The 12,500-nt window shown below is 35.4% G+C and overlaps 1 long non-coding RNA gene across 1 annotated transcript in view; it reads left to right on the top strand.

Moving 5' to 3' along the window:
- Positions 1-585: 585 nt before the first annotated feature.
- Positions 586-12,500, top strand: part of LOC135224404 (uncharacterized) — a 14,661-nt gene continuing 2,746 nt past the window's right edge. Inside the window, exon 1 of the long non-coding RNA XR_010316720.1 lies at positions 586-741. This is a non-coding gene — a long non-coding RNA (uncharacterized LOC135224404). The remainder of the gene's footprint in view (positions 742-12,500) is intronic.

Genomic DNA, 12,500 nt, shown 5'->3' on the forward strand with positions numbered 1-12,500 from the left:
ACTGACTTTTTTTGTTTTTGTTTTTAATACAAATATGACTTTACAACGAAAATTTTATTCTTCAGAGCCAGAAAAATTAGGCATCGGAAGAGAACCAATCACTGCAAAATCAAACTGAGAGGAAGTAGTGCAACTTGGTGACAGCGTTACAAACACCCGAGTGGAAACACACCAGTAACTAGCGAGAGGCGACCAAGGTCTTAAAGGAAAACACGCCGGCGAAATGAGCTGAATCTGGATTTTTGGCGTAGTTTTTAATATTATTTCCGGGAATATTATGGCATAATTGAGGGTTGGAGGGGGCGGGGTGGGTGAGAGAAAGATTTTCTATAACTCGTGAAAGTCAGATAGAGATATCAAGATACCTTCAGTTTAGAGAATCAAGAAGAGCGGCCGAGGCATCCTCATGGATGTACTTTTGAGTTCCTTTCTATAACAAATGGCAACCGATGGATGACCTTTGGAATCCTTCTCCGTGACAAAACAACTTTGGGCAGAGCATGGCTACCGCCTCCTCGGTTTGGAGCATTAAAAATATTCGCGTGGATGAGGATTGAATATAATACCGAATAGATTGCGATATATGAGATCAATTGTTCGTGCATTGTGATGACACACGGCAGATGACTCACTCAGTAGGAACAAGGCTCAGTATGAACTTGGCCAGCAAACAGCTAAGGTGTCTCTCAGGTACTGCTAAAGAAGAGATCGTTCGAGGACCTATTACAGCGTTCATTAGTGGTAATCAATTAGTTTGCATTGCTTGTTCCATAATCAGGAAAGTAGTGAATTTAGTCCCGTTCTTCTCTGACCGTTCTACGGATCTGGAAGGAATAGGTCTAGTTGTTAAAGTGATGAAATATCGGCAGTTGCTCAATATTTTTCACCGATTTTCTCGGGATTGAACAGAATTGCAAGATGTGGAGAACTTTAGCCCAGTTACAGGTAAAGCTCAAATTGCACTCTGAATTAGTCAATGTAACGTAATTGAAAATCTTCACATGCGCTCAAAAAGCGCGGTTCTCTCTCTCTCTCTCTCTCTCTCTCTCTCTCTCTCTCTCTCTCTCTCTCTCTCAGGAGAAAATGACCAAAGACAGATTGACTATTGGTTTAATGTAACATTTTTTAATAACATCGCTATGATTCATATTAGAGCTTAGTGATGTTGAAAGCTCATTTGATTACCTAAATTTCTCCACAAAACAGATTCTATGTTCGTTAATAATGCAGCCGAGGCGAGATTAGAAAAAAAGAAAAAAGAAAATTATTCATAAGGCCAAAATTATATAGTACTATATCAACGTCTTGAAATGAGCTCCGGATACACAACTTTCCATAAAGACTTCTCAATTTTTTTCACATCTTATCGTTAATTGGAACCTTTCACACCAAATATTGGGAGAAACGTAAATTACCAACATTTTATAAGGCTGAATTCTACTTTTAAAACACGAAAATGTTAAAAATTGCCGTACATACATATGTGAAATTTCATGGGGAGGTAAAACTAACAGCCACCAAAAATCTCAACAGGAGAATTGTTATTATTATTATTATTATTATTATTATTATTATTATTATTATTATTATTATTATTATTATTATTATTATTATTATTATTATTATTATTATTATATATCAGAGGACGAAGCCTATTCATATGGAACAAGCCCATCGCAGGGATCATTGACTTGAAATCTAAGTTTCCAAAAAATGTGGTGCTCATTCGATATAAGTAACATAAGGTAAAGGGAAATGCAGAAAGAGTTCAGTTATTAGAAAAACAGATAAATCACCTAATAATTAAATAGATAAATGTAACAGCAGTTTCATGGGTTTGGAGCCTTTCAAAACGCAGTAAGTACTTGATACCAGTGTTATTTTCCTTTGAAGATTTATTGAGGTCATCTCGCCCATTCATCAGATTTGTGACTCTTTTCACAGGTACGTTTATCTAATCCCTATCTTATGCACAGGAATTCTTCATGATAATTTATAGTAGAATAGAAACAGCAGGAAAATACATTATATATATATATATATATATATATATATATATATATATATGCGTATATATATAAAATGAACTTTTTCCCTAATTAGTTTCTGTCATATATATATATATATATATATATATATATATATATATATATATATATATATATATATATATATATTAAATCTACATACAGAAACAAAGCAGGAAGAATCGTTATATGTTAATGTCTAGATATGTGTATACACACACGCACACATATATATATTTATACATATAGTGTACTCTATAGTATCTTTGGTATGTATACATGTGTGTGTTAAAACTACAAACAACAAGTATGTACAAGGCAGGAACAATTCGTTATGATCCAAACAATGAGAGAACGGAAATTTGTTATATTTAGGATATCTTCGCGCCTCCACCCCTTTTCGAACAATAGACTAATGGTTTTGACAGTGCACAAGAGCTCTTTTAATACCAGGGTATTTCAGGCAATTACAGGACATAGAGTCTATTTGGTTCCAGATGAGCCCTGAATATAAGAGGTGTTCAATGTCTATTAAAATAGGATCCAAGAAAGATATGGTCGATATTCTCTGGTTTCGACGACTTTTGTGACAGATTCTTGCATTTGCTGTTCTGCTAACAGCTCTGACATTTGAAAGGACTTGTCCCCCTACTAATAATCTGTGAACTATTCCGGCTTATGTTGTGGTTGGTGGTAAGAATATGAGTATATCAGCAAGATTGTGATGTGCGCACTATATAAGTCATATCACATTACTGTGATTCATATACACATACCGAGCTACAAATGTCCTTTAAAATCTAATTCGCTCTACCTCGGAATTAATATATTTTCATATATGTTTAACAGAAGGGGAATTTTTTAGTCGATAAGAGATTTGCCTTCTCACGGTCACGAACCATCGATACCTTCAAATCCATGACGTCCTGGATTTGTAAATGTCGATGGTTCGTGCCCGTGAGCTGGCAAATCTCTTATCGACTAAAAAATTCCCCTTCGGTTAGACATATATGAAAATATATTAATTCCGAAGTAGAGTGAAATATATATAAATAATACACACACATGGCCATGCCTTAACTTGTTTAGATAGTTTACTGTAAACTCTGAAGAGCCGGGCTAAAATTCTAATATGAAGGTCGACTAATTTAAGGAAAAAACACATCAATGGAAAGAGGAAGATAAGTTAGATATGCAAATGTGCAAGAAGATAAATTCTTTAAAATTCTCTCTGCCTTCCACAAGAAGTTGAAAAAGACTATTTACAATCCCTTATGTACAAGACAATCGTAAATTTTACCATGTTATACATATTTTTTAATCGGTAACAAATTCTGAGTATATTTGTCGTAACATATTTACGTAAATTTACCGAGATCGAAGATACTGTAACTGTTTTGAATTATTCATGCTTTTCTAATATTTCTTTGTAAAATTACAATTATAACTGACAAACTATCTTAAAAGATAAGAACTAAAACCAACAGCAACCCTTGGGTAAATGGGCAAATATATAATAAGACGTCACATGAGAGAAGTCTTCTTTTTGATACTAGCAAAGTCTGTAAATATTGATGCTCACCATGAGTGAATCCGTCCATCACCCAAAATATGTTATTGCTAATTATATGAGGGTATCCACCCACTATTATAAAGAAAAGTAGTGTCCAGCACTGCCAGTTCAATAAGGTTCTTAAAAAATATGCGGTTAAAATGACTAAAAGTGGACTCAGGATCAGGAAATAACTTGTCAAGAATCAGTGCAATAGTCTCACAAGCTGGAATATTCATGAACAGAGATTCGACGTCAAGTCTGGTCATGAATAAGTCGGAATCATGTCGAAATCAGATAGTTTGAATTGAACTTAAAATATAAAAAAAAGCATTGGTTGTAAAAGTTAGATCCTAGACCCATAAATGTGTGTTTTCTAAAAGTTGTTGTTTTAAAACTATTATTATTCCTAAAAACTAAAACTTCTAAAAAGGATAGTATGTTATTTTTAGCCTTGAAAATAGGATTTGTCCAGAAGCTTCGGCAGTCATAATAAAGCCATTTGATTTGGACATGCCTGTCCTTCTACGACTTCGATTATATATATGTATATATATATATATATATATATATATATATATATATATAAACTGTAGGTTTAAGCTTTTAACATCAGGTAAATCCCTCTTTGTGATTCAGGAGGAATGGTCTCAGGAACACAGTTGAAAAACCTTTAAGTATTTCTGGGGTAATTAATTCATGGTCACATTGTTGTGCAATACGGACGTGAAAGTGAATACGTCAAGTCAAATTTCACAACCACAAAGTGCTTGTGATAGCATATCTAATCTTAGGATAGCTATTTTGATTATAATTATCTATATGACCTTGATCACGTAGGTTTGTGAATGAATGGAGTCGCGCGTGTACCACACTATATATAATAATCTATATATATATCTCATAATATATACTAATATATCTATAGTATATATAATTATATATATATATATATGATATATCTAATAAAAGGAGCCCATAAAAGCACCAAAATATAGAGAGAAAGAAGTACTATATTTCAGAGACTGCTGTCTCCCTCTTCAGGTAGATGAATGAGAAAAGTTTACAGAAAAGGTGGTATTTATACCAAGAGGTCCATCCACAGGCAAGCCAATTTAGGTCACATCCGCTGATAATCTTCCTTTAATCTTCTTAAGTGTTGGTTGAATGAAAACGTTGTCGATCGTATCTGAAATCCATGCTCCTTTTGAGATGTTCATTACCTGCCTCTCTTTTATTAAGGCCGATTCCATCATTTACTCTTGTACCGGCAGTTGCTGCTATAAATTACACGTGACAAATTCCAGTTTATTCTATGGTTATGTTCATTTATATGGTTGAAAATAGCCGAGTTCTGTTGTCCATACCTAACTGACCGTTTGTGTTGTATTAATCTCTGGGGAAGTGATTTACCTGTAAATCCGATGTAAGATTGGTCACAGTCCTGGCATGGGATCTCATATACCCCAGAGTCTTTGGGCGATGTCTTTTGTTGGACGTTAATCAGGGATTTGGCTAAGGTATTTGGGTAGGTAAATGCAAAAGGGTTGGATTTCCCAAGGGTGTGAGTTACTCTCTTAATCGTCTCCAGGTGGGGAATTTTTATTTTATTGTTGGGTGTGTCTCTGGTCTTGTCTTTCGGGGGTCGGTAGAAAAATTACGTTTGCTTTTTGAATTGCTTTCTCAATTATATGGTCAGGATACTTTAAAGATGAAAGTTGCTTGCGAATTAGTTCAAATTCTTTTTCCAGGAAATCTGGGGAACAAATTCGTAAGGCTCTTAGGAATAGGTTGCTGGCTAGACCTATCTTGATAGTATTGTCATGATAGCTAAAGTAGTGAATATATGAAAGTGAGAACGTTGGTTTTCTGTATATGGTAAATTTGTATTCTGTCGTGTGTCTGATTATTAAAACATCAAGAAAAGGAATTTTGTTGTCTGTTTCCCATTCAACTTTAAATTTGATGCTGGGCACTAATGCGTTTAATTTTGAGAGGAATTCATTAAAATTACCCCACTTATTATCCCAAAATTTTAGTATGTCATCCACGTATCTCATCCACAGCATGTTTTTGGGTTTTATTGCATTTATTACTGTAGTTTCAAAGTATTCCATGTACAGATTGGCTAAAATAGGACTTAAAGGACTACCCATACTACACCCGAATTTTTGCTTGTAGAATGATTCCCCGAATGAAAATACGTTATTAGATGCACATAATTCAACTAACTTTATTATTTTGTCAAGTGCCAAAGGGAAATGATCTGATAGGGGGATAATTTTTCCCTTAAAACTGAAGAACGTCCTGTACTGGTACTTTTGTGAATAGGGAGTCTACGTCAAGGCTTAAAAAGTTTTATGTTGTGAAGTGGTATATGTGCTTCTCTGAATTTGTGACAAAAGTCTTCCGAATGTTTGATGTGACTGGGAGAAAAAGTGCCTAAAAAAGGTGGAGAAAGGAGGCCAGCTAACCATTTAGAAATTTTGTAATTGAAAGCTCCGGCGCATGAAACGATGGGTCTGAATGGAAGATTGTCTTTGTGAGTTTTGGGAAGACCATAAAAGTAGGGTAATTTAGGATAAATTACTTTAAATTTCTCTAATAGTTCAATACTCTTTTTGTCTTGGCCAATTAATCTTACTTTCCGAAAAAATTCTGTGGGAAAGTTCTGGAGGGGATTTTTCGTCAGTTTTTCGTAAGTATTTGTGTCGCTAAGGAGCTGGTTGATTTTGTCGAGGTAGAAGTCTTTGTCCATTATTACAATTTTGCCGTCTTGTCGGATCTACTTATTATAACATCTAACTTTTTTAGCGAGTGGATGGCTATCATGAATCTGCGGGGAACAGGATATTTCTTATGAAGGTCAGTTAAAGCATTTAGTAACACTCCTTTTAAACATATCTCTTCACGGCTGTAGTTTTTGTCAGATATGAATTTATCAAAAGCCACTATGAAGTCTAGGTTGTTTTTGCGGTCTGGCATTAGGGCAAAGGATAAGCCTAAATTTAAAACTAAATGTTGATTTACAGTAAGGAGGTGTTGGATAAGTTTAAAACTTTGTCTTGTTGTTCAAGATTATTCCATGCGCTATTATCTATTAGGTTATTTAACTTGCGTAAAAGTCTGTTGGAATGAGTCACGCTATTATAGGCAGCAATGTCGGAACAGAATGAAATCAGATACCTGTATACGTGGTCCGTAGTGAGGAGGCGAAGATTAGATTGAGTTCCATATATCACTCTGCGTAGCACGAAGATGTCGTTTCTCGCATTGGTGATTCTTTCTTCCAGGAAAATCTTGTGTGATAGAGGGAAGGGTTTGATTGCAGAGTCCATCTCCCGAATCCGTACATTTTGGAAGTGGACTTGTTCTTTGAGGCATCTCTTCCAAAAAGTGTTTTGGTTTTTCAGCCGGGTAGTTCGTTCAGTTCTTTTTCAAACTTGCGGAAAACTGGCTTGACTTCTGGAAGTGAGTGAAGAATCGTGGAAAGGCGGTTGAATTCCATAATGGGCTGACAATGACTGGTAAAAGTGTTCTGTAACAACAGAATTCCATCTAGACTTCATAGTGGCTTTTGATAAATTCATATCTGACAAAAACTACAGCCGTGAAGAGATATGTTTAAAAGGAGTGTTACTAAATGCTTTAACTGACCTTCATAAGAAATATCCTGTTCCCCGCAGATTCATGATAGCCATCCACTCGCTAAAAAAGTTAGATGTTATAATAAGTAGATCCGACAAAGACGGCAAAATTGTAATAATGGACACGACTTCTACCTCGACAAAATCAACCAGCTCCTTAGCGACACAAATACTTACGAAAAACTGACGAAAATCCCCTCCAGAACGTTTCCCACAGAATTTTTTCGGAAAGTAAGATTAATTGGCCAAGACAAAAAGAGTATTGAACTATTAGAGAAATTTAAAGTAATTAATCCTAAATTACCCTACTTTTATGGTCTTCCCAAAACTCACAAAGACAATCTTCCATTCAGACCCATCGTTTCATGCGCCGGAGCTTTCAATTACAAAATTTCTAAATGGTTAGCTGGCCTCCTTTCTCCTAGGCACTTTTTCTCCCAGTCACATCAAACATTCGGAAGACTTTTGTCACAAATTCAGAGAAGCACATATACCACTTCACAACATAAAACTTTTAAGCCTTGACGTAGACTCCCTATTCACAAAAGTACCAGTACAGGACGTTCTTCAGTTTTTAAGGGAAAAATTATCCCCCTATTCAGATCATTTCCCTTTGGCACTTGACAAAATAATAAAGTTAGTTGAATTATGTGCATCTAATAAACGTATTTTCATTCGGGGAATCATTCTACAAGCAAAAATTCGGGTGTAGTATGGGTAGTCCTTTAAGTCCTATTTTAGCCAATCTGTACATGGAATACTTTGAAACTACAAGTAATAAATGCAATAAACCCAAAAACATGCTGTGGATGAGATACGTGGATGACATACTAACATTTTGGGATAATAAGTGGGGTAATTTTAATGAATTCCACTCTTCAAAATTAAACGCATTAGTGCCCAGCATCAAATTTAAAGTTGAATGGGAAACAGACAACAAAATTCCTTTTCTTGATGTTTTAATAATCAGACACACGACAGAATACAAATTTACCATATACAGAAAACCAAACGTTCTCACTTTCATATATTCACTACTTTAGCTATCATGACAATACTATCAAGATAGGTCTAGCCAGCAACCTATTCCTAAGAGCCTTACGAATTTGTTCCCCAGATTTTCTGGAAAAAGAATTTGAACTAATTCGCAAGCAACTTTCATCTTTAAAGTATCCTGACCATATATTGAGAAAGCAATTCAAAAAGCAAACGTAATTTTCTACCGACCCCCTAAAGACAAGACCAGAGACACACCCAACAATAAAATAAAAATTCCCCACCTGGAGACGATTAAGAGAGTAACTCACACCCTTGGGAATCCAACCCTTTTGCATTTACCTACCCAAATACCTTAGCCAAATCCCTGATTAACGTCCAACAAAAGACATCGCCCAAAGACTCTGGGGTATATGAGATCCCATGCCAGGACTGTGACCAATCTTACATCGGATTTACAGGTAAATCACTTCCCCAGAGATTAATACAACACAAACGGTCAGTTAGGTATGGACAACAGAACTCGGCTATTTTCAATCATATAAATGAACATAACCATAGAATAAACTGGAATATGTCACGTGTAATTTATAGCAGCAACTGCCGGTACAAGAGTCAAATGATGGAATCGGCCTTAATAAAAGAGAAGCAGGTAATGAACATCTCAAAAGGAATTGGACATCAGACATCGTCGACGCAGTGTTCATTCAACCAACGCTTAAGAAGATTAAAGGAAGATTATCAGCGGGGGTGACCTAAATTAGCTTACTTGTGGACGAATCTCTTGGTATAAATACCACCTTTTCTGTAAACTTTTCTCATTCATATACCTGAAGAGAGAGACAGCAGTCTCTGAAATATAGTACTTTTCTCTCTACATTTTGGTGTTTTTATGGGCTCCTTTTATTAGATATATATATATATATATATATACATATATATATATATGTATATATATATATATATATATATATATATCTATATATATATATATATAAAACGTTATGTTATGTATAAATAAAGGTTTTTGCCACGGAGGAAAAATCAAAAGAATCTCTCGCCTTTCAATTTTTCCTCCGCGGCCAAAACCTTTATATATATATATATATATATATATATATATATATATATATATATATATATATACACATATATATAATATATATATATATTATATATATATATATATATATATATATAATTTTGTTTATGGCTTTCATCGAGTTCCTGGTGTTAAGTTTTGACTTGAGTATCGCCTTAAGTCTTTGCATATATTCTTTCCTGATCGTGTCATTCATCTCTTACTTTTTTATATCATCTCCTATTATTCCTAGTTATTTATATCCTTCTCATCTACGTGTTTGATGCTATTCCCATCCAGTAGCTTCATCCCTTCTGCACTTGTCACTTAGCCTTTTTGTATGTTGACCAAGGCGCATTTTTCTATGCCAAACTTCAACTTAGGGTCCCCAGGTACAATCCTCACAGTCTGGATTAGGGTATCTATATCCTTGATGCTCTTACAATACAGCTTGATGTCGTCCATGAACATCAGATGGTTAATTCTGTTGCCTCCTTTCTTGAGTTTGTTCCCAGCATCCATCTTCTGCAGTACTTTTGTCATGGGAATCATGGCTACTACTTTACTACTACTATTAATTATTAATATTATTATTAATGTAGTTTAAAAAGACCACTGAGCCTCAATACAAGCGCATCATATGACAAGTGACGTCATCCTCAATCAATCTAATATCTTGCATTACGGAAGATAATGATGAAAGAACGTTTATCAGATGAAGGAAATCATTACAAAAAAAAAACTAGTATCCTTTTACTGTACCTCCATTTATATTCTCTTTCTTCCATCTTGCTAACCACCCACTTCTAACAGTTGTTTGATAGCGCAGCAGCTTTGCGGGATTCCTCCTGATACACCTTTCAATCCTTTTACTCTAAAATTTCCTTTCGGCGCTGAATGACCTCATAGGTCCCAGTGCCAGCGCCTGACCTTAGCCTTAAATTGTACTATATTCTAATCTAACGAAAGAAAAATGTGAAAATTGATAAAAAGACTTAATTTCTACAATTATGATTTATCAATATTCCAACAATGCAAGATTAAACTAATACGTAGCTTAGGGTAAATAAAACGGTCGGTTTTATTTCAAATGCCTCTGACATATTTTTGCCTTTGGATTTTTTATACACTTTTACACACACACACACACACACACACATATATATATATGTATATATATATATATATATATATATATATATATATATATATATAGAGAGAGAGAGAGAGAGAGAGAGAGAGAGAGAGAGAGAGAGAGAGAGAGTATCAAGCAGCGTCAACGAAAATATTCACAAAGAACTTGAAAGAGCTTGTTTGATTTTGTGAAATTTAGGGTGTCAATGCTCTAGACAGCGAAAAGATGGAGGGAGTTGGAGTGGTTGGACAGCGAGGTCAAGAGATCCTGAAAGTGAATGTATGATGTACAAGGGTCTCAGGGTAAAAAAAAGAGAGAGATAGAGAGAGAGATAGAGAGAGAGAGAGAGAGAGAGAGAGAGCTCGAATGGAGGAGGTAAAGTAACAAGCTACAAAGGGATGCAGCTAGAAGACAAAACGATGCTGCAAGCATCCTCCTTTAGGAATGCTTACAGTGCACCACGTGAGGGGCATTGACAGCACTAACCTCCTAGGGGGGAGAATGCGGATATGGGCAATGAATCTTGTACACTAAGCAAATTTCTGAACGCTCCAAGTGAGGTCACCCAACACAACACGGAACTATAATATTACTTAGATGGCAGGGCTTTTCAACCTGGGGTACGCGGAAGGTCTGCCAGGGGGTACGCAACCAACCCCCCCCCCCCCCCCCCCCCCCACCCCCCCCCCCCCCCCCCCCCCCCCCCCCCCCCCCCCCCCCCCCCCCCCCCCCCCCCCACCCCCCCCCCCCCCCCCCCCTATACAGCAAGGGTATTGAATGAATGTAGATTCCGACCTCCAATGTGCTTTAGCAAAAACTGCTTCTCGGCCAACTAGGATAGTTAATGAAAACATTTTCAGCCATTTCATGAACTACCTTCGCAGCTGTTGTAATAATGATATATGTATTATTTTTGCAGCTCAGTACCATAACCTTGAGCATTTACTGCATAGCCAGAGGTAAATAATGATAAGAAAATTGTCTTTATTTTTTATGGAGTTCTTTATGTTTTCAATATTATTGGTTATGTCAGGAGTTATGATCTTAATTCACTTCTGTACAGTACTTGCAAATATGCATAATGGAATGTTTTTTTTTTCTACTTTACACAAAGTGAACCAGGTACATGACTGACATTGCAAATACCCGCTAGGGTACATGGAAAGAAAAAGGTTGAAAACCCCTGCTCTATGGTATAATGAAGAACGGTTGGGGTTGGTGTGTAGACAATAGACATAACCCCAGTGGAAATGTAGAAGGATATTAATTGTGTGAGGATACCACTGAAGACAAGGTTATCTGTAAAGTCAATTGCATTGAGCAGGTACTTACGTACTTGTGTCGTAGGCCGCCGACCGCCCCCCTCCCCTCCCAAAACAAAGGGTGTGACCCTACTTCTCTTTTTCTCTTTTTCTCTCTCTCGTGATAATTTGTACTTAGTAGTCCATTCATTAAAAATCCTCTTTCTCTCTCTCTCTCTCTCTCTCTCTCTCTCTTTCTATATATATATATATATATATATATATATATATATATATATATATATATATATATATATGTATATATATATGCATATATATGTATATATATATATATATATGTATTATATATATATATATATATATATATATATATATATATAATGGCTAAGTGTGTGTACGTATATATGTATAACTGAATCACAAAAGTTTGAAACGTGATAAATCCGCAAATAAAGGTATAAGCCACGAAGGAAAAATAAAAAACAACGGAGTTTTCGGCAAGATCTTTCGACTCAACGTCCTTTACCCCACAGACAAACTGCTAAGTAAAGGACGTTGAGTCGAAAGATCCTGCATTGTTTATTTTTCCTTCGTAGCTTACCTACCTTTATTTATATGTATATATGTATATAATATATATACAATACGCCAATATGTGTTCTCTCTCTCTCTCTCTCTCATCATATATATAGTATATATATATATATATATATATATATATATATATATATATATATATATATATATATATAATGTGTGTGTGTGTGTGTGTGTTTTTTGTGTGTGTTTGTGTATATATA

Source organism: Macrobrachium nipponense, chromosome 12 (genome assembly GCF_015104395.2).
Source record: "Macrobrachium nipponense isolate FS-2020 chromosome 12, ASM1510439v2, whole genome shotgun sequence".
Lineage (NCBI taxonomy): Eukaryota > Metazoa > Arthropoda > Malacostraca > Decapoda > Palaemonidae > Macrobrachium > Macrobrachium nipponense.